Source organism: Halichoeres trimaculatus, unplaced genomic scaffold, assembly GCF_033239565.1.
Source record: "Halichoeres trimaculatus isolate MK-OKI-2021-1 unplaced genomic scaffold, fHalTri1.1 fHalTri1_scaffold_12, whole genome shotgun sequence".
Lineage (NCBI taxonomy): Eukaryota > Metazoa > Chordata > Actinopteri > Labriformes > Labridae > Halichoeres > Halichoeres trimaculatus.
In genome coordinates this window covers 24,354,271-24,377,460 of record NW_027437190.1, presented here as the reverse complement: position 1 = coordinate 24,377,460, position 23,190 = coordinate 24,354,271, and the positions used below count along the sequence as shown (strand labels likewise).

General features: G+C 42.6%; 1 protein-coding gene across 5 annotated transcripts in view; it reads right to left on the bottom strand.

The window, feature by feature from the left end:
* Positions 1-23,190, bottom strand: part of erfl1 (Ets2 repressor factor like 1) — a 95,284-nt gene that overhangs the window by 18,764 nt on the left and 53,330 nt on the right. For all 5 annotated transcript variants that reach the window (XM_074682830.1, XM_074682831.1, XM_074682829.1 and 2 more), the window contains one exon: positions 19,701-19,871. The gene's annotated coding sequence lies outside the window, so the exon portion shown is untranslated. The remainder of the gene's footprint in view (positions 1-19,700; positions 19,872-23,190) is intronic.

Below are 23,190 nucleotides of genomic sequence, written 5' to 3'. Positions count from 1 at the left end.
GCTTCAAACGCTGAGTGCACGCGCGCAAACCACCTTGCTCCCTGGTCCAAGTTGTTGCTCTTGATTTTAACTTCCTCAGACAAGGTGACACAGTGAGAACAAGGAAACCATCTGTTGTTTTCATGGAGCAGATGAGTGTCCTATGGGCTCAACTTCACGCCCATGGAGCAGGAAGGGTGTGTGTGTGTGTGTGTGTGTGTGTGTGTGTGTGTGTGTGTGTGTGTGTGTGTGTGTGTGTGTGTGTGTGTGTGTGTGTGTGTGTGTGTGTGTGTGTGTGTGTGTTGACGTGTTCGTGAATAAAGCCTGTTTATGTGTGAGGGAGGCTGAAGAGAGAGAAGAGGTGGTTGTAGTGCCTGAAAAAGAGCCGTTGAAAAGAAAAACTCTCAAAAAGGAGTTTGTTTAAAGGTGTAAAACTGAGGTTAGACAACAATAGTAATGTCATTAACCTGTCCCTAAGTAAATTGTAGTCATGCTAACAAATAGCCCTTCAAATGTGATATCAAACATCCCCCTATTTGGAGACCAAATAGTACAAGGGTGTAAAAAAGTATGAGGTACATATTTTAAATAACTTTTCTTACCCGTTGAGGTTTGTTTCAGAAGTTTGCAACAAAAATCCAAAGACTTTTAGTCAGAGCGGTCACGGTTGTAAGTTTTAACATTTACTTTATCTGCTCATGACCTTTTTGCCCAAAATGAGGCGACACTTTTAGCCAATTTTACCCAATAAAATCTCACATTTGCTCTTGTTGTGAGGTGTGCTGAGTTACCTTTAGATGCAGCCCATCTCACTGCAATTCAAAGGGTCTGGTATCAACAGCAGCAGGTCTGTGAGACCCCAACAAGGACATTAGAAGTACTAATGTTGCCCTTTGTCTTCAATAGTCCTTGCAAAACTGTCTTGCTTTCCACTTTCACCTGAAGAAACATAGTTCCCTCCTCTCTCTCATCCTCCTCACGCTCTCTCCATATCTCTCTTTATCCTCTAACCCCCTGTTCACCCCCCTTCTCCTCCCCTCTCTGGTCAGTGAGTTACTCTCTCTATCGCTCTCACTTCCCGAATTAACCACTCAAGAAGTCACCACCGACTCAATCAATAGCTCATACATAAACCCTGCTATAATCGCTGCCCCTGCCTGTCTGTCTGCCCCTGCCTGTCTGTCTGCCCCCAGCCCTCCCTCCTCTCCTCACCCTTTACCCCCTTACTTAGCTGCTAACTGACACTCCTCTTCCTCTCCTCCAGTGCCCCACTGTTTGGCTCTCCATCCTGTAATTTCACAATTGTTTTACACCTCTCGTACAGTACCTTTTATGTTTCTGTCAAAGGTGAGGGATAAAGGTGAAATTCTTTGAACCAATGTTGACCTTCTGATAAGGAAATGTCTTTTCTTTGAATAAAGACATTTGCAGAAATGTGAGCACATTCATCCTTATTTTAACAGCACTAACTTATTTATCAAGGTTTCAAAATATTGTAATTATTGTTCTACTTAAAATGAATTAAGATAGGTACCATACCTTGTTATGGTAAATTTCAAGCATTTCAGAGTTATAGTTCTTTTAGTTTTTGTTTTATTTGACTGGTCAGTGAATGGCATCATAACTACAACATTGAAGACTTTTATATGGTCAGTGTTTTCAGTAGCTTTGAAATCCATCAGTCTCTGCCAAGGCTGATGGAGGCAATAATAATCAAATCTAATCTGGACTTCTTGTGCATCTTGTGCAGAATACTCTGTCTTAAGGCGGCCTGATGCCACTTTAGGAGTATTTTCATCTCCTATGCTTTCACTGTATTCCTTTAGGGACTCGATATTTGTGTAGCATCCCTCTAAAATTTATTGCAGGATCACAGTAATTCTTTTAAGTGCGAGGGCACTCTCAGCCCATGTTAGTGTGTCCAGCCAGAATGGGCCCAGGATTGCGTTATAGCAAAGACGAGGAGACATCAATATTGCATTATCTCATGTTTAACTGTGAGACACAGATAGTTGTTTTGGGGGCCTTAAAGATATTGTATTACCAAAGGAGATACAGGCAGACATCCACACACACAAACATACAAGGAGAGATAGAGAAAAAGGAGAATAACACACAGAGAATTTTAAAATTATAAGGCCTCTACACACCATCTGCTCGCACCCCTTATCCCTATCTCTCTCTATCTCTCTCTCCCTCTCTCTTCACTGGTTTCTTCTCTGCCTCTCTCTCCTCACACCAAAGTCTTTGATTCGTCCGTACGGTTTGATCTGCGAGAGAGCGAGTTTTGTAAACACATTTTTCACGATCATATAGCCACGGGCAAGGGGAGCGTGAGGCGCGGAGGAAGAAGAAGAAGGAGAGAGACTCAGAGAGAGACTCAGTGTGTGTGTGTGTGTGTGTGTGTGTGTGTGTGTGTGTGTGTGTGTGTGTGTGTGTGTGTGTGGTGTGTGAGGGACGTTTAATGAGCGTGCAAGATGGAAAGACAGACTGACAGAGAATGCAAGGATGGAGCCTCACATATATGACTTACTGTTAGACTGCACAGAGCAACAAAGACACGCACACACACACATACACACTTGCATGTAAACGACACACAAACACACACTCTCACACACCGAGGGAGTCCAGACTGATGGTTTTGGCACAAGTAAAGCATCACAGGGGTTGACGAAATGTGAAGCAACAACGAGAAAAGGCAAGTTATTCAGTTTTCCTCATCATGCAGAGGAGGGTGACACTCGAACACTGCATTTCCCTTTATGACACATTTCCTGACTGGTGCACCCATAGAGTCAGGGACACACACAAATGCACACACTCACACAGAAAGTGATGCATCTCGTTTGGGATGATGAACACAGGGAACAGAGAGAAACAACGTGTGAAAAACAGATTATGGAGCGCGCCAATAAAACGCAGAGCACAGACGGTAAACACACCGTGCTGTAAAGCTGAACTAATAAAAGTGCGGGGCTCTCATTCCTTACATTTAATTTTTTCTTCACTTGGCTGGAACACTTTCTTTTTTTTTATCTGGCAGCTGCTAATCCGGTTAGCTTCGATTGGCTCCGGTAATGACGCTAACCCGCTTCTATACCGACTCGTCTCCACGGGGCGCGGCGGGGAGGAGGCGACTCAGGCTCGGTGTGAGCAACAGACAAACACCGGCTGAGTAGTAAAGAAGACTTGGAAGTAAAAAGAAGAATTTATCCTCTCTTTTTGTACCCCAAAAAACTTTCAAACTTCCTTTCATTTTTGCTGATGCAAGTTTGAAATTTAGGAATATTTTATTAAGTTAAAGCATTAAACAAACAAAAAACAGAAGGGTTTGTTACTTTGTTTTGGGGAAATAAAACCAACTGAACTTGAATAAATCTGCATTTTGTTGTAAACTTACCGCACATCCTTTCAAAATAAAACGCGTGATTTAGATAAACGTTTAAATTACAATTGTAGAAAATGGTGGACTGGTAATTAAAAGATATACAGGAATAATAAGCATAGATCAAAATAATGCTTGTATTTTGCTTTTTCAAATTGTATGTCCACAGCCGCAACTTTGTACTGGTCTGGCTCCCTGGACTTAAAGGCTGAGAAGCGCAGGCTTAGGGTTAGAAGCAGGCCATCACGCATAAAGTGCTTTTCCACTCCGAGATTTGTTTGTTTTCCTAAAAGACGGGGAAACACTCCTCAACAATTCTGCACAAATCCCCAGCGTCAGTCGTTAAAAAATGATTTTCCTTTCATTTTCCCTTCCTTCCATTCTTTCCTTTTTATTTTTTTTAACTTAGCCTGCTGCTTTTTAGAAAGAATAGCTGCAAGCAGTAAAGTCGGTTGTCAGAATATGTGTGTGGTGTGTGTGTGCATATATAGTGCAGTGCAGTGTAGTGTAGCCGTTTCCTCTTCCTCTCTCTTTCTTCTCTCAGTCTTTTCTGTCCGGGGAATTGTTCTCAACGTCCACAAACACATTGCAAATACCCGGCGGCCCAGCTGCATCGATTTCTAATTAGACGCCGGGATAATCGTTGGAGAGAGATGAAAAAAGGGAGAGAGTGATAGCGAGAGCGAGTAAATAAATATATAAACGAATTAGAGCCCAGATTAATTGAATGAATATGAGCATTAAAAAAAGAAACAAAGGTGATCTTGGCGGATAAACGTTGGGTGGACTGACTGGAAGTAAGGGTTTTATACACAGAAGAGGGAAATGCATGAAGCAAAAGGATGGGGACTTTATTCTGACGGCGATAATGACTGAGAAAAATGAACTGCTTTTTTTGTCTTGCAAATAATAATGGGTGCATTGTCTACTGTGTCTGGTAGATTTGATTTAGAATTGTGCAATGTTCCTTAAAGTTTTTGTTCCTTAATCAAATCATGGGGTCTTTGCAAGAAAATCGAAAAAGGTGACGTAAAAAAAAGAAAGAAAAAAAAAAAAGTTCAACTGTAAGTGGTCAAATGTGTTGATTAAAGTCCAAACTGACCCTTCCTTCCAAAAACACAAGTGCGTGTATTAGAAAGGTTAAGCAGAAAAATGTCAGGCCGTCGTGCGTAAAACTGTGCGTAAAACTGTGATGGAGATCGACCTTGAACTAAAGCCACAGCTGGATTTCCCAACTTCTCCCCAGTTCACTCAAATGTCTCCCCAGCCTCTTCTCCTCCTTGTCTCCCTCCCTCCTTCTCTGTGTCTCCTGACAGTGTGACAGGGAGGGTTAGCCGGGGAGCTCAGGTAGCTCGTTTACTTTAATTAACGTTTCATCATCCTCGGAGCGGGACCGCGCGCCGCACAGCCCATATACCTACACTCTTTTCATGCTGCTGCGTCTCTCATCCCTGTTCTCCATCCATTCATCATCACCCCTCTCCTCCTCTCTTCCCCTCTCTTTCTCTTCTCCCCACCTTCGGGCTCACCTCTCATCTTTTTCTTCAACAACTCATGCACCCTCCTCCCTCGTGCTCTCTGTCTCGTGTCCACTCAGGCATATACAGGATAATAATTCAAACACTTTCCTTCCTCCTGCTTCTTACACCTCCTCCTCCGTTTTTCAACTTCTTTCCCTCCCCTCGACTCTTTTCTCTCGTCTAACCTTTTTTCCTGGTAATGTTTTTATGAACCACATAATTACAGCCTTCTTTAACCGACTGAACCTGTGGGGAAAATGTATTTCACCATGATTTTTTGTTGCGCAAATAAGCTTTTAAACACAAAGCAGCCCTGAGTGTATGACTATGGATCAATATATTCAGATTATCAATAAAGCACATTATAGTAAATGCCTATAGGTTGAAGACAGGCGCCGTAAGACCCTGAAGACAGGAGGGATTAGAGAGAAGGGGGGTTATTGATCTGCATTGACCGCCTCTGATCATATAATGGAAAATAAACCTCCAGTAGCGGAGATCATAATCAGGCGAGCGACTGCGATAAAGTCGATGCTGGATCTCTTTGTCTATACTACAGAATCAATTAGAGAGCTAATGTTTGCGATCGTTTTTCTTAATGCAGTTATGTCTGGTTGTATGACTCAAAAAAAATAAGAACACTGAACTTTGTGACTCACCCATTTGTCCTTGTTTGAAGGTGATGAGATGAAGAGAATGAAAACAATTAGACAGAAATAAGTGTCTTAAAATTTCTTTGGTGATAACAACTGCGTTACGCGTTAATTGTGACGTTAACAGCGGGGAATTTCTATCGGAGGCAACGTGTTGTGCCTCAAAGTTTTTTTCTCAAATAGGTCCTAAGGCCAAGCGAACGACGAGTTGACAGACAAGAATATTTAAGACAAGCTGAACTATCGCGATGTTTGAAGAAAAGACGTCCTCTAATACTCGAAGTTCATAAAAAAGTGAACGAGAACCAGCCTGTTGGCGACTTTAAAATGAGAAAGGACTTCGCTTGAGCCAACAGCTGTTACTGCTGGTGTTTGGCTTGTGTGAGTCATCCTGAAGCCTCCTCTCATTTATTCTTCTTGCAATAATTGGTCTTCACCTTTTTTTGAACTTAGAAACTTATCCTTAAAAAATAAATTTATCTCTTAAATTTTACTACATTATGTTTCAGATTATTACAGATTTTATGGAATTAAAGCACAGAACATCAGCCTTTTCTGCATCATTTTTACTGATGATCATGAATATTAAAGGATACCCAAACTAATTCTGATTTTCTAAAAGATTTAAAAATTAAAAGTCATACCAGGCAATGTTGAAGTTATTTTTTATATTGGTTGGTAAAATTAGAGAGTTAAAAACCAGTCAGCATAAACAAGTGTGGTTTAGTAGAGTTTGAACTTGTGACTAACAAACCAATAGCTCTGAATCCCCTTGGAGTGAGTCTGAAACCAGAGTTTGATTGAGCCCTTGAAACAGCAGGTGTTATATGAGGTATAAATTTAATGAGATAAAAACAGTGAAGTAAATGCTGTTAAATTCATATGAAGTCAGGCGGTACTCGTATACGTGGTCTAAGACTCAGCATGGAGTGTATTGATAGTTAAAACAGTTTAAAACACTTACAGTGGTAACCGGATTTGGAGCCTTGTGGGGTTAAGAACTTGATAAAATCCTCCGTGCCCGCTGGGACCACAGAGGTGAGCACTCACATACAAATTGCAATTGATAAAGAGAGAAGGGGAAACCCACCTTCACAAACCTTAAACCACAGAGCACTCAGACTAGTTCTGACACACACACACACACACACACACACACACACACACACACACACACACACACACACACACACACACACACACACACACACACACACACACAATCTCCCCTCTCCAGAGTTCACTGCAGATGGCATTATGTAGGACACCAAAAGAAGTGAGATTAGCATGGCTTTTAGTCGTATTCAGCTGAGCGATTTGTTTTTGATTTGGGATCATCCTACCTCCTACCACACTGCATGCAATCAGCCCAGGTGGCATGACATGGAGGAAAATTTCAGCTCTGTTAAACTCCAAAAGTGAATATAAAGTGCAGCTGGGAACTGCTACGCCCCCAAGGTGTCACCAATTCAAACTACACAAGTAAAGTTTGAATGTAGAGAAATGCCCCATAACATCTATGAGACAAATTAAACTAAGAAAAGACTAAGAAAGAGGCTAAGAAAAGTTATTAGGATCCAAGTAGTGAAAAAAAGACTGAGTTTGAACAAGGGATCTTAAAGTGTGACAAGAACATAAACACTGATAGAATGCCAAATCTTCAAATGCAGCTACTGCATTAATCCAGTAATTTTTGTGCATAACTAAAGATCATCATCTCAACTTCTCTAAATTGGAATTATTTCACATGCTCGCATTACAGGCAGAAAAGTCTACACAGTCATTTGTTCATTTATTGAATATTTTGATCTGAAACAGTTTTTCCACACGTTTCACAGTCAGGTTGTTATTATCACTTTTGTGTGAGTCAGATCTGAATCCACTTTTGTTGAAAGGTTTTATTTGGCCATTTTGGGTATTTTCTTAACCAAGTAACATGACTAGTGGACAAATTTTATGATCAAGTAATTATGAGGAATTCTGGCGAAGCAAAGCTAAGGATTTACCAAGCCTTATACTTGTTTACAACAGTGAGATCTGACAATGGTGCTCATCCTTTTCAAATCTTTAAGTGCGATTAAGTAGACAAAAAATGTCCTAAGAGTCATGCTTGTCTCATGAAATGTGAAAATGCCTCGACAGTTAGCAGAGAACAGATATCAAAGGGACTAGGCTGCTATCAGTGCCATATTACATCAACATACAACATACAATAAACTCACCATGCAAAAGCTAAACCTAAAACATGTCTCATCTGTGGTGGCATTAAAGATTTAAACATCAATCTCTCAAACAGTCAGGAGTTTTGGATTGGGATTATTGTGATGCTTCGAGATGCCAAGAGTTTATTTATGCAGAAGCTAATGAAAGGGTGCAGTGACTCATCTGCTAATGACTTGAGAATGATATCTGTTACACCCCAGAAAGAAGTCCAGTTCAACTTTTAGCTGTATGTCTCTTTTGAATAGAGCTACATGTTATGATTACATGCAGCAAAGTGGGAGGTTGTCATAAGCAACAAGATGTGTATGAAAAAAACTAAATTTCTCTAATGGCTGCTCATGTCAGAAGAAAACAGACTGTAAGAAAAAACCTACTGTCATTAAAGAAAGTACATTTTCAAGATAATTTAAATCAGAAAGTTCTTTCAAACTTTCCTAACCACAAACTTATAATCTTGTTTTCATTTGTTGGGAGCCTGATGGCCAGTTGTGGGCAGAAAGTTTCTCTTAACCTTTGGTTGATGATCAGGTAAGAGAGTCTGTAGGAGAAAGGGTCAATAAATATATTTGACACATCAGTTTAGACAAAGTCTGTATAAAGCTTTCAACTGGCGATTGCTTAATAGTTGGCTAGTGATTGGTAGGAATGGGTCCTTTTTACATTTGTAACCATATGGTACCGATGCCCGGTATCCGGCTATTGGTTTTGGTACTCAACGGTACCAACTTGGTACTTTTGGTGTTTATGTGGTAATACATATTGATTTGTTCACTAATAAAATCTGAGTTTTTCAATTCAACATATTTATGTTTTACATATAGAACCTTGCAATGCTGTGTTCATGTCCAACATGGAAAACCGACTACTCTTTCCCTCCCTCACAGTCACAAGGATGTGTTAGGTATCTAAACATGGTACTGTTTTAAACGGCACTCAGTACCACAGATAGAATTCAGTTCGTACCTATTGAACTACCTAATTTGGTATCCATCCCAAGCGATTGGTTATTGAATCACTTCAATCATCAATTATAATGAAGTCATACTTTAAATTGGTATTAGTCATTTAAACTAAAACATGCCATTTAAAGTCTGAGTTCAAGTCATATTGTGTTCTCAACAGTTAAAGTTACTTAGTGTTCATGTAAAATTGATGTATTTGTTTAAATGTGTAGCATGGACTCTGGGAAACATGTTAACATGCTTTAATATTTAGAGGAGAGGAGGGAAGAGGGCAGACACCTGATGAAGTGTTTTAGGAGGGGGGTTTAAAGGTGAGGGACTTGAAGTCTAGATAAGAGAAAGATCAAACTAACTTTGGACGGTAAAGCTGAATGTCACTGTTGATATTTGAAAAAGAGAAGTCCACTCAGCCTTCTCGTGCGCATTACCAACATGCTCTCACGATAAGTAAGTTCTCTTTACAAATGTTACATGTGGCTCTCTCATTGCAGGTGTTCAGGGTGAAGTGCCCCCAGACTGAGATGGTGTTGCAAATGTCACATGGCTGTCACTGTTTTGCATGTCCAACTCTTGGCGAAGTAAGTAATGAGAGATGGATCTGCTCTCAGCCGCTAAGCTCAGGAAAAAAACGTGTCTTCTCACAGCATAAAAAGGTGCAAGATGAGATATTAAACATGTTATCAACATTTAAAGTAGTGTACAACTCATCTGGTTATCAAGGAACCATACAGGATACAGGAAACACATCTCTACTCTGTATATCTATAGGTCTCCATAGATCTCTGGAGACTCCTTCACTTTTCTGAGGGAATGTGCTTTTTAAAATGACGACAGTCTTCTGTTGTGACCTGCTCCTTATTTACTTTGATATCTAATGTCTCTATTCAATACTGCCCTGTCTCTTTCCATTACACACACCTACTGAATTGCAGCATTTCCACTGAAGTCATGTATCTGTGCCCAAACACACACATACACACACACACACCAAGAAATTTCAATCTTTCTCTCCGTGTTCTCCCCTCTCCCAATTTTTCTCACACAAACAAATACCAAAAATGTACCTGAACATACACTTGCAAACACACACACGCACAACTACACAGCCCCCGTCTGCCCCGGCCCTCGTCAGCCCTCTTGCCTCTCCCCCTCTGTGTATGCGTGTCAAATCGAATCTCCACCTCAGCGCGTAGTACACCTGCTGTGCAGGCGTATAATGCGCTGCATACAGTGAGTGCACGATGACGGATTACTGAATTAGACCAATAATGACAAGTGACACTTCTGTTACCGCTCCCTGAGCCACTGCAGAGAGCGGGGGAGAGGTGTAAATAAAGAAGAGAGGCAGCCACAGAGAGAGAGACAGAGAAAATAGAAGAGAGATGGAGGAAGTCATGGTGATAGATTGGGGATTTTCAGCTTGTTCTGTAAAAATAAATAAGTTCTGTTTTGTTCGAGAGCAACTTCTTTGTCTGTTATCTTTCTTCCCTCTTCGTCTGCTTCCACAATGACAATCAGTTATCACCGACTTATGATCACAGCTCAAAATTGATTCCTACCCCAATGACAGGATCTTTTTCAGGGAGACCAAAACCAATTGTTTTCTTTCTCTCAAACAAATGTCAAGATGAGGTCCAACCTGAACGTGACCTGACTCCTCCTGTGGTCAAATCACCGAAGAAACAAAAACTAGCCACCAAACTGTAGCCAACTTTGCACCAAACTTGCAGCTTTGGCGTGGAGAAGTCTTCTTAGAAGTTTTGACGTGCTTCCTCGATGAATAAACATGAAATGTAGAGCAGGCTAATTTGTGAGTGTCCACCAGTGGTAGACCAGTGCAGTGTATCTGCAGGATGTCTGGGCCCCCCATGGACCTGTGGTCTCCGCAGGCCTGTGCTCAGGATACTAAACCACGCCAAATGAGGAAGAGGAGGTGCAATCCTCTGTGGGACTACATGAATAAATCAGCATACCACCCGGTGCTCCTGTAGAGGGGCAAAGACTGACTGGAGGAGTCAGAGAGAAGTGCACAAACACATGCATGTATTCATTCATACATGCAGAAGAGACACTGTGTGGGTGTGAAACATCAGAATCTGTCTGCTTGTTTTGGAGGGTTGGACGCAGACGTTTTGAAACCAACATCAATGAGAAGATGTGCTGGCACTCTGTCAGTGATGTCGATTTAACTGGGAGGCTCATCATCCCGCCTGTGTTGTATCATAATGGAGAATCATTGGGGGGAAATAAGCCCGCTGAGGCCTTGAGACAAGGCTTATACACCACAGTGGTGTAAACATTCTCAGGCAAAAGTGACTTCCATAGCCCTCAGTGTTTCTGCACCAGCTTGATGGGGGAAAAAAACACAGAAACAAAGTGAAGAAGTGAGGACAAACACACCTTGTGAGGCAGAGGTAGCAAGATTGGAGTGAGAGCACAGGAGCGGGAGAGCAATAGGAGGGGCACAGAGGAAGGAAGACAGAAAGAAATATTGACAAAGCCTAGATATACACATAAGTCACCCGACACGACCCGCCTGCTCCCTGTATTTTATAGAGCTGCTCTGCGCTGGCGGAACAGCATGACAGGCCAGTTCCTTCAACGGAAAATATGGTCCCTCTCTGCGCTCCCGCCTCTCGCTCCGCTATCACTCCTGTTTTCTGTCTATCCCACCTGATATCATTCTGTCACCTCTGCGCCACACTCTTTTTTTTCCTCATCATCCCCCCTATTTCTTTCCCTCCCTGTTCTTTGTGCTTTTTATTGGTGCTCTACATTCCAGCCGTCATGTTTCACTCCTCTGTTTCTATCCATCTTCATGTCGCTCTCTTAATCCCCTCTCATTTGCTCTCCTCGGCCCCTCATCCCTCCCCGTTTCTCTTCCTGCGTCTCCTGGAGCTGTTTCCGCGTGCTGTCCCATTTCCACCTACTCCTCTCTGTTTCCCTCATTCTTCCTGATTCATTTCCTCTCTTCTATCCTTTCCATTCATCCCTCTACCCCCCTTTTTTGTGCTACATGCAGCCCAATCTCTCTACCAACACTTTCCTGTCACCATCTTACACTTTTCCAGCTTTATTTCCTCTGACCTCCACTGTTTTTCCCTGCACTTTTTTCCCCTCCAGCTGTCATTATATCTCTCTATCACCACTTGAGAGTTCATCAATCAACTTCTTTATGTTCGCCCTTTTCACTTTTATCCTTTTTTTCCTGCACAGTTTTCATCCTCTTTATTTATTGAAATAAGTGCATGCATTTTGCCATTTACACTGTTCCCTTACCCCAGTTTCTCCTATCCCCCCTTCTGCACCTCCTTCCCTACTTTTTTCTCCCTATCTTTTGTCTTTCTTTACACTCTTTTCCTCCTTTCTCCTCTCTCCCTCTGCATTCCAGCCTGCCCTCCCTTCCTCATCCGCAGCCTGAGCACAGAGCCCCATGTGTCGGAATCAATTAGGGCTGAGAGCCGTCGCGGCCGCTCTTTCACGGAGGTAAATATTAAACTGCGCCAAGCACCGAGGAGGAAGAGAGTGAGGGAGAGGAGGGGAGAGAGGGAGCCCTCCGTCCCTAATCCACCGCATCGATCAGGCGGGGATGAGGGTAATATATTATTTTGACAAGATACGATTCTCCGACGCGCACCGCTATCCCCGGCGATCGATTTCTTTTTTCTCTCCTTTTTTCTTTCCTTTTCTCCCCCTCAGCGAGTGGGACAGAGTTTGTGTGTTGCCGTGTGTGCGTGTCTGACATAGGTTGAGTGTGTGCGTGCATTTGTGTGTTGTCTTGGCGTGTGCATGTGCACTGGAGTGTGGATGGGTGACAATAGGAACAGCATTAGGAAATGTGGGGAAGAGATGAGGATGGTGCTGCTAGTAGGTCTGCGCTTTTACAAACAAGCTCCTGTCTAAACAGCTAAATCACACACTCGTCTGAAGATGGATCGTTGAGAGGAGAATCTGAGAGTCGTGCTTATTGTCTAGGGTATGTGCAAGGTGCAGCCCACGAGGCAGGGTGTCAGGTTACAGTTAGTCAAATGTGCAGAGCTGACCTATTGTAAAGTTAAGTGTCCTCCCCCGCATGATCCCCTTTGCTCCCATGACTCCTCTCTGTATCACTTTGTAAACTGTGTCTAAATGCTAAATTCCCAGATCAATTTTTTTTATTCAACCTCTCCCCTCCATCAACGCACTCGCTCTGCCCCTGGCCTCTGTCCTCCCAAACCGCTTCATGTCTAACTGTCCTCAAGTGATGGAGGGTGTCCTCCTGGCCTTATGTCCTGTGTCTGTGGTGGCTCTGCATGCCTGAGTGCATGCGTGCAACTTGTACCCACAGCAAGTTAAAGAAAAACACAGTAAAAAGCATAACTTCTCCACATCATCTGTGTAACAACTAACTTAGCTGCTGAGGTTATGAATTTTGTAGTTTTACTAAAACTACAAATTTGCTAAGGATAGCTTCCATCTGTGGGTTATATTTTAGACACTTTGAATTGTGTTAACTTATGGTGTCAAACCAACTTAGGCTCCGTGGCCAACTCTACCATTGCATCTCACAGCACATTGACAGCAAACATTTACGTTTGATATGGTTGAATAGATTGAGTGTCTGCCTTTGTGCTAGCATTAAAAACAGGAGGAAACCAAAATGTAGCTAAAAGGTCTCAAAATGTGGGGCAGAAAATACGTTCAACATGAATACTTTTTCATCTTTCCATTAGAGGTTGTGTTTGTTGGAATAGTCGTAAAGAGATGTAACAACTTAAAATGTTGTAAGCAAACCCAGCCCCAGCAGTGGTTAAGATTGTTGTCATTGGGTAATTCAGGAAAACTATATTATGACAATTTTATGCTTACTTTAAACATCTGCCTTTTAGAATGGATGCCATTAGGGGCGCTGTCAGCCTAGCACCTCATTCTGACCCTAAAGTTCTCAGTGTAGCAGTCTCTGGTTTGACTCCTCCCCCTTCTCCCCAGATTTCCCATCTCCTGCAGGTTGTTCCATCCAAAACAGGGAAAATTCCCTATTATATTTAATTTAAGAATAGGCACCATTAATGCTGATAGACTGTTAAGTCAAAGTTATGAGTATTTAGTATTTGGAGCTCCCCTACTGGCAGGCTGCAGTATAGGTCCTTAAACTTTACCTTCTCCATTGTAACAAATGGAACATGGCTCAAACTAAAGAATTGAAATATACATCAAAGCTTTGATTAAAAAGTTGATTTCTGCACATGTCTTCATTTTGTTGGATTTGATTGGCCATTTGTTGGATTGGGAGCTCTGTTGACGATTGCAGGATTTAAAAGGTAATTTATGGGGATTAGCAAAGTTGAGGAGGAATGATACAATAAGAATAACAAACACAAACATAATTGAACTTTCAATAACCAAGAGCATCTGCTTTCAGGCGACTCAAAGTTTTTGTTTCACGGTGGATGGTACAGACCTGAGCTATGTTGGAGGTTTTGTTGGCAAGTATGATCATGTTTAGGTTAGCGGACTCCACCAGTGGCGTATATCACTGCCCATCATGTCGGTCTTCTGGCTTATATATTTCAAAAAGAGAGAAGCATGGAGGTGTGGTTTCTATATTAAGATACAGTAAATGCTCTCTGCATTATCAGTACTTGGCAACAAAAAAATGATCCAACTCAGTGACAGATTAAAGGTGATGGGACAGAAAGTAGAAATGATGTGGAGATACCAATCTAGTCTTTAAGACACTCCGTTCCCATCAACAAAGCCTTCAAACAGAAAACTTGCCATACAGGTTAAAATCTCAGAAGTTTTGGTCACGTTTGTTTTTACAGCCACAAGAGAGAATGTCTCCTCCACGTCTAGATAAAACAACCAGCTGACATAAACCTTGATTGTGTACATGAACATGACAAAACATAAAATGTATGATAGAGTTATCAGAGTATTCCAAGGACACTTGGCTGTAGCACTGTAACAGGTGCTCTGACCTTTTATGGAATTACTTTGAAATGTGCTCTCTCCCTGGTAGTAAGGAATCACAAAATGCAGCTTAAAGTGTTTGACTTAAGATAATAATGGTCAATGTTAAGAGTAAAAAAACATGTTGACACACACAATGTAAATCACCAGAGGACTCCTTCATGTGGACTGTTTGACCCTGAGAGGCAGCAGAACACACCTGAAAGGACACTTCAGCACTGAGCATCAACCATCAGGACTAAGGAGCATGTCAGGTTGGTGCACAATAATACATGTTCTGTATTATTGACATAGTGTATGTAAGCTAAAATCTGCTCCTTTTCAAGGTTTTGCTGACACAAGTCAAGTCTTCATGCACAAACTCCACCACCCAACCAGTTCCTTCTCTCTCCAAACAAGCACGACGACCCCCGCTGGTGTCGCTCCCCGCTCTCTCTTACTCCTTGTCTCCCACTTTCTCTGTGTCTGCCCGCCGCGACTTAGTTTTCCTCTTTCTTTCTGTCCGCTCCTGCTTTTATTGTGCCATTTTCTGCCACTTTGGTCTAAGAAAGGGAGGCCGTAATGCAATCTCTCCCCCTCTCCGTCCCCTGCTGTGAGGGAGAGTAGCTTGGCCTGTGTGCTGGGCCGGGGAGAAGGGGGGAGAGACGAGGTCAAGGTGAGCTCTAATACACTATTGATCCGCCCCAATTGAAAACCTGATGGAAATTTTACCCCCCTCCCCTCCTTTCCCTTCCTCCTCATCCTTTCCCTGCACCCCCCTCTCTTTCTGTTTTTCTCCCCCCTCCTTTCCTCTCCCCCTTTCCCTATCTCCTACCCTTCCCTTATGTCTTTTTTTCTTTTCCTGTGTGTATCCTCCCTGGTGTCTAGAGTCTTCCTCTTTTTCAGTGTCTATCCCCGCTCACTCCAATCTGTTTTCTCTCCCAGCTGAATGTCTCTTTCAACCGCTGACCACTTTCTCTCGCTCGCGATCTATCTTTGCGCCGGGCCACTCTCTGCCTCCATGTCTTTTAAACCGTGCCTCTAATCATTTCCTCCCTTTTCTCCCCTTCTTTTTGGTCTTGCCATCCCCTCTTTTTCTCTTTTTTCTTTCAAACCAACCCCTCCCTGCTGTTTTTGTCTCTCTCACTCCTTCTCCCTCATCCCCCTCTCTGAGCGTGCATCAGATGGTCCATTTCTCTCTAACCCAGTGCATATTGATCCCTTTGGCAGTAGCATGCAGGGTGAGAGCTGTGAGGACCACTGCTACAGTGTATTAAACGCCACAAACGCTTTGGACGTGGAGCCCGAGACACGCCTCCCCGGCAGGGCCCTGTCAATAGCTGCTGCCTCCTGTCAACAGCAGCCAAATGGCCTCTCAATCTGGGACTTGTGATGGGCTGCAGATTGGTACACAGACACACCACAGAAAAATAGACTGATTCTCAAAAAATGAAACAAAGCGAGGAGATGTGTTTTAAGTGGTTTTCCCTCTAATGGCGAGCTGCATTTGAAAAACACATATTCAACATTGATGCAAGTCAATGAAATCATGTAAAAACATTTTCTTTCCATGGCTAACATGTTGCTGAACAAAATCTATGACCTCTGCTTGCAATTTGCTCCATTCTTTCTCTTAACAGGCTTCATAATAATACACTGTTGTCCCAAACGGCAATTATGGATGCAGTCGAGTTCGCTTTCGACTCTTCAGCACATCAAACAAAGAGCCACAGACACTGGCAAAGGCCTTGAACAATAGAGATGGCAGCAACACGAGCATAAACCTTTTTACAGCTCCCCATTACTTTCCCACTTAACAAGACCGACCACAACCTCTCCCTCCCTGTCTCTCCCTCTCTGACTCTATGCAGAGTTGGCTGCTATCACCGTGCTGCTCGAGTGGGAGATAAATGGAGCAACCGCGCGTATGTGTGTGTTTGATTTATGTTCTGTTGTGTACGTGTCAGACGGCAGAGCTATCACAACCAGCATCTCCCAATAGACACAGAAATGCAACAGCGGTGGAGGGACCCCTCTGTCGACCTCAAGACCTCTGATATACATCTGGAACAACAGAGCACAGTGAGCTGAGGGCTTGAGGAGGAGGAGCAGGGAAGGAGGGAGGGAGGCAGCTACTTTTACTTCTTTTTTTCATTATTTTCATTTAAAGGAGATGCTCCACTTGTCCCTCAGTCTCTGCTTCTTTTCTCCTTTCTGCCACTGCACTTTCACCTCAGACTCAACTTTTACAACTTCTGCCCACTCTCAGAGGAATAATCTTGCAGGTAGCAGACTGGAGGTCCTGATTGCTTGCTTTCACGTTAAGCTTCTGTCAACAGTGTAAGGAGTTACTTCAGTATGACCCTGATCTCATGGGGGGGATTGATAAGACAGCGTTGTTATTCAAAGAGCAGAAAAACATGAAGAGAGCCTTCCACTGTCATCCTCTGTGTGACCTTTTACAGTTACCTGATCTAATTTTAACTCTTATTCTAAGGAAAATAATCAAACCCTTTATTGAGATATCACTTCTCTATATCACATTGCGTCCTATTTGTCCACAAACTGGCACTTACAGCTCGGACACCTGTTTTATTTTCCCACTTTTCTCTTTCAATCACTCTTTTCTTCCCTCTCTTGCTGTCTCCCCTCTCCCTCTTCACCCTCTCCATCTATTTCTTTCTCTCTAGGAAGGAATCAGTCTCACCTTAATTGCTCTTAAATCGGATTAATGACTGACCGGGGACAACTTGACTTAATCTCTCTTCTAGTAAATCTCTTCCTCCCCTCTCTTCTCGTACATCACTCTTAAACATTTTATCCTCTCCCGCTTCCTTTATCTCTTGTCCCCTCCTTTCTCTCCCCCATTGCTCCCTTCTTCACTCTCCTCACCCCTTCTTCTTTTTTTTTAAATATATTTTTGCTTTACTCTTTGTCTCCTTCCTCTCCCTCATTCTTTCCCCATCACTCTCCCTGTGAGTCAATCATTCTTTCATCTTTTTGGACGCACTCTGTCATGCTTCAGCTCCGCTCACCATCCGGGTCCCTTCATCATTTTTCTCCTCACTTTTTTTTTTGACAACTTTCTATCATCCTCTAACTTTGTCATCCTGAGATTTTGCAGAAGCTCTTCTCTCTCTACCCCCCTCCCCACCATTTCTTGTCTCTGTTTCCTCCACTGTGCCTTTCTCTGTCTTTCTCTGCAAGGTTGGCCGGTCGCAGGGTGTTGTGTGAGTGTTAGCGCACGTCAATGTGGTCCTGTCATTGCCTCCTAAGTGCTTTGGCAATACTAGGGATCTGCTGTCATGCCAGTGCAACTAATCTCAATTGAATTACACTGAACTTGTATTGAGATGGAGATAAAGGACATGAGCGTTTGTCTGTGTGACCGCTCAAGCAGCTCTCTTGAAGAAACACAGACATATACACACACACACAGTGAGGAAATCAGTGTGATGACACCTTTTGACAATTAATCTGAATGAAGTTGATGCCAATAAAGGCACAGCAAGAGATAGAAAGTGCATTACAGCCCAATAGAAGAACTGCCTCAGTGTCATACTGGGCTGATTCTTGTTAAGGGTATAAGGGCAAAGAAATTGTGCCACCTTCCAAACCCCTGCAGTTCAGAAAACTGAGGAGAAAAAAAGAGGCCAGCCTTGTGGACAAAAGCTCATTTTCCTCTTGGTTGCACACTGCTGCAGGCGGGCTAACATGCCACAAGAGAATTCAACCACTCATACACCTTTGTTTTCCTCAGGTTTTTCTCAACTTTACACACAGCGGCAGGGCCATAACTGAGAGCAGAAACCAGGATTTCGATGTCAACCCAGAAGGCACAGCCTGTCCAGCCCGAGGCAGCTTCGATCTGAGCCACAAATTCCCCTGTTTTTCTTTTCTGATTGTGACATAAAGAAGGGAGAATCTGTCATTTCCAAATGCAGCCCAACTGTTTGCCTTCCAGTTTCGCTTTGAGCCACTTCTACGTCTCCGCCATACTCCCATTTCTCACTTCTCTCCAACTCCCCTCCTCAACCTTTGCATGCCTTGCCTCAGCTCTCCCCCTCTCTCTTGCTCGCTGAGCAGTCAGGATTAAGCATTTATCTCGGTGGTCCTCCTTTTGGCCCTAAACGCCCGTGAGGATGATAAGAGTCGCTGGGATTTGTCAAATTGTGCGCCATTGATTAACTGACCTTTCACGCCTGCAAGTCTCTCAGCCACTCCACTAACTGCCGACAGGCTAGATCGAGAGATAGATGGATACATCTGGCTGTTATTATTGTGTACAAGTTTGTAGTTACCAGGTGTGGCAGCGAGAGACAACAGGGGTGTGAGGGAGGAGGGGGAGACAAGGGAGGAGGGAGGCAGGACAGAGGCTTGAAGATGGAGAGAGAGATACAGAGGAGTCCTTCAGTTGCCCTATGGGCTGCAGTGTAACAGGTAGAAGTGTGTCTGCAACCACACAGTAATGAATAATGAATAATGAACCGAAATTTTAAGGTGTGCCGAGGGGCTAATATCAGACAGGAAGAATTAAGGGGGGGGAGCAGGGGAGCCAGAGCGTTCAGACATTGGCTGGCTGGAGGAGCATGTTGAATGTGATCGGTAATGGCCAAAGGCGATTACATGGAGCATTGGACACCTTTGATTATTCACAGACAGAGCTGTGTTACAAGGTAGAAACAAATAATCCAATACCAGAGCTGATCAAAAGAAAATCTTACAGTGCTTCACATTTTCTTGTCATGCAAATCATAATTTGCTGTAAAAAGTCTCAAAGTAAGTTTTTTATATTGTGCAATCACGTGAGGGAAAATTTTTAGGAATATAAAACTGCAAGAACCAGAGTTTCTTTTGTGGTCCTGAACATTAAAACAACACCAGTGCAAAATCTTCTTGACCTTAAGTAACTTCGAGTTCCCTTTAAAAAATAGGCAGTTTTTCTGCACAGTTTTCTAATTGTATCGTATGAAAGAGAAGCAGCAACGGAAGCAAAGGCGAAGGAAGCAGCTTCATGTTGAACATGAGGAGTATATTTACCCACCTGGACCACCGCGTCGCCCCGCCTCAGAGATGCACCTGAGGCCGAAGCCCGATCGCCGTCTCACGGTCTGGAGTTCGTTCGCTGCTGCGCTTGAGCCGACCCAGGAGGCGGGAGGAGGTGGAGAGGAGGCGGGAAGGGAGAGTGCTGCTGTCGCACTGCACGAAGGCGTCACTAAAACACACACAAATATAAAACAGTTTAATACCCCTCAAAGCAATAAAGAAATCAGAAAGTTAAAGAAAACTCCACTAGGAAAAAATGTTCATCGAAATCCAACTTCAAAACAAACAAACATGAAACAAACTCGGGGGACAGCGACACTTAAGTCCAGCTGATTGGAGCCGATGCTGGTGGTTGTGTTGTGTTGTTCTCCCGCAGGACCACTGCTCCTCACAGACCACAGATCAATCACCTTATTTACTCTTTACTGTCATACAGAACCGGACACGGTGAGAGGGAGGGAGAGATGCCAGCAAGGAGCAAAATCACCCCAACAGTCCCTCAATGACGAAAAATGGCGCGTATTTTGCACACTTATTTCTGAATGACATTATCGAACTTCACTCCAGTAGGAGTCTTTGCGATTTCCCAAGAAACTCCCCAGAGGGATTTATGATTTTTCTATATTCATATTAAAGCCCCCTGAAATGCTTGTTTGGCGTTCTGGCGGTTTTTACACACGGGGTGTTCCGGGTTTCGTCGACGGATCCAGAGGCCCTGAACGCAGCTCAGCGCGAGGCTCTGCTGCCTTGTTATCGATATGCGAGAAGCTTGCTGGAAAGGATATTGACCGCACTAACTAGCCGCACTTTGATCATACGCAATTGCTTTCCAGATGACAACACATTAAGGATGAGAGCATTTTTAGAGAATCAAAACCTGCCTCCTGCACCTGTCAGAAGTTCCTTTTTTTTCCGAGAGAGAGATGGAGATGAGGAGTGTGTGGTGTGAGAGAGAAAGAGCCCATTGGTGGACTTGATGATGAATTAAAGAAAAAGCCCAGAGTATTTCTTCAAAAGAGGATTGAAAAAAGAAACAATGTGAAGAAAAGTAAAATTAAGGGAGGCTACACCCAAAATGTTAATGCCTCCCCAAAGAAGAATCGTACGTGTAACCTTCAAAAAGAGCCGCAGACAGGGCCAAAAATTAACTTAAAACTGTGATTTCCTCTTAAAAAGTGGAGTTTAATATTAGATATTTTTAGAAGTTTTTTCAATTTTCTTTAAGATCCCAGAGCATAAAAATATATATACAAGTAAATAGAAACAATATAAATATTTCTTTTGTGGAATCAACGCAGAGGGCATTGCGTACAGAAAAGCTTTAAGATTGTTAATAGCCTATTTCTTCAACATTAAAATATAAAAACGCGTGAAACAAATAAAAACAAAATAACACAATTTATAACCACCAAAAAGTGCAACAGCAGGAGTTTCAAACCAGGATGCATTTTTCTTAATACAGATCATAAGTTCTAAAGGCACTTCTTCTTCTTCTTCTTCTAATAATTATAAAATTAACAATAATAATAATAATAATAATAATAATAATAATAATAATAATAATAATAATATAGGCTATCTCTTGTGGGCTTCGATATTTCCTGTTATATATAAGCAGGCCTAATTTATGCAATCGACTGTTCCTACTGTTTTATAACTGTTTTTCCATTTAGAATTATTACTAATATCATTACCCTGTCATTATTTTCCCCACAATAAGCGGAGCATGGCGTTATTAGTGACTGTAGAGATGATAATACAGCTCAGTAAATTTTGACAGTCTATAGTCATAAGCAGCAGCAAGCGCTCTTATCATAATAATTATGACTGGACGACTAAACGAGATGAAAAGCGGCCGTGCAGAGGTGAGGGATGAATGAAGGGAGGGTGAGTGACGTGGGCAGAAATTTCCCCAAATGCCATTTAATGTCGGAAATATTTCCGCCAAGTATCGACAGTGCAGAGATGGATGAGACGGTCGGCGACAAGACGCCACAAAAGCGGGGGAAATAATCCAATAAACGGCCTGCACGAGCCGGGCTGCACGGAGGAGGCTGAGCTGGAGACGCTCAACACGTTCGTGGCCTCAAAGTTCACGCGCAGTCAGACACAGAGAGGGAAAAGAGATCCATCACACGAGACTGGAGCTCCTGAGTTGATGAAGAGTTGTAAGACTTAGAACATCTTTGAAATGATGCAAATAATATCAAAAATATTAAACTATAATTATTAAACCAATTTTCTGTTTCAAATTAAAACGAACAAAAATATTTAGAGTTAAGAAAATAATCCATTTTGTTTCTGTTTTCAAAATATTTGAAGTTTTTTTTTTTTAATTTACTTATTGTCAGAATTCAACAAAATTATTTAAAACTTCCTCATGCATAAATCCGGTCAAAGACGCACGCGCGCACAGGCGTCAAAACTTTGCACAGGGAGGCTGCTGTTGGATAAAGTTAGATGTGAATAATTGACGGCTGAAAAACAACATTGGCCGGGGTTAGGGTGGATCCATTGATCGATCTCTTAATCTGCAATAGTTACATGCAAGTATTGATTTACAAACACTGTTTATCTGGAAATATACTGGCACAAATAATTGATGGAGTACACCCACGGCGCGCATAAATATGCATCAAAGTTGTGAGGGGGTAAACACCTAAAAAGAGGAGCAAAAGAAAATCTGAGCAGAAACCAGCGAATTCACATAAAGATTATTCCAAATATTTTTTCCCCAAGTTTGGCTCGCGCTGTATCGATGCGTAGACTTCAGAAACAAACTCCCTTGCGAGACAGAAAACACACACATAAACATCACTAGCTTCACTGCTGATGCTCTAAACTTGGGAATATTCCTGGGTGAGCACATTGACGGATGGTCAGAGAAAGTTGTAGCAGCTCGGTTGTTTATTTTTTGTTTGTTTATTTTTTAAAGTCAAAAGTTAAAAGTTAAAGGTTAAAGTTTGGAGTGCATGAAACTGAGAATGTACACATGAAAAGTAAATGGTGGTATAAATCAATGTGGTGATCTTGGGAGGTGGCCGATCCTTAAATTTGCTCCAACTTTAAGACCAGAAAATAAATAAAAATCATGAATAATTAATTTGTTTGTTAATTAGTTATAACAAATCTAAGCGAATATTTTAAAGCGAGCTGTAACCCTGCCAAAGCCGAGGGGAAAGCGCTAAAGTGTGACGAGAAAATAATAAATCCAACAGGGCCCATGTACATCACACACACAGTTGCTGACATATTCATAAAGGTAAATTAAACGGGGTCAAACACTCACACACACGCGTATACACACACAACCCAGAGAAGGGGAGGGGGGATGCACCGGCTGGGGTCTCGTGCAGCTCGCCGTGTGTGAGTGCCTGTTTAATTGACTGATTGATACGGCGGTGAGGAGGTGAGGGCTGGACGCGCTAACAAATAGAGACACTTAAAGGCTAATCCGGGCCAACGCCGACAGCTGAACGCATCAAAGT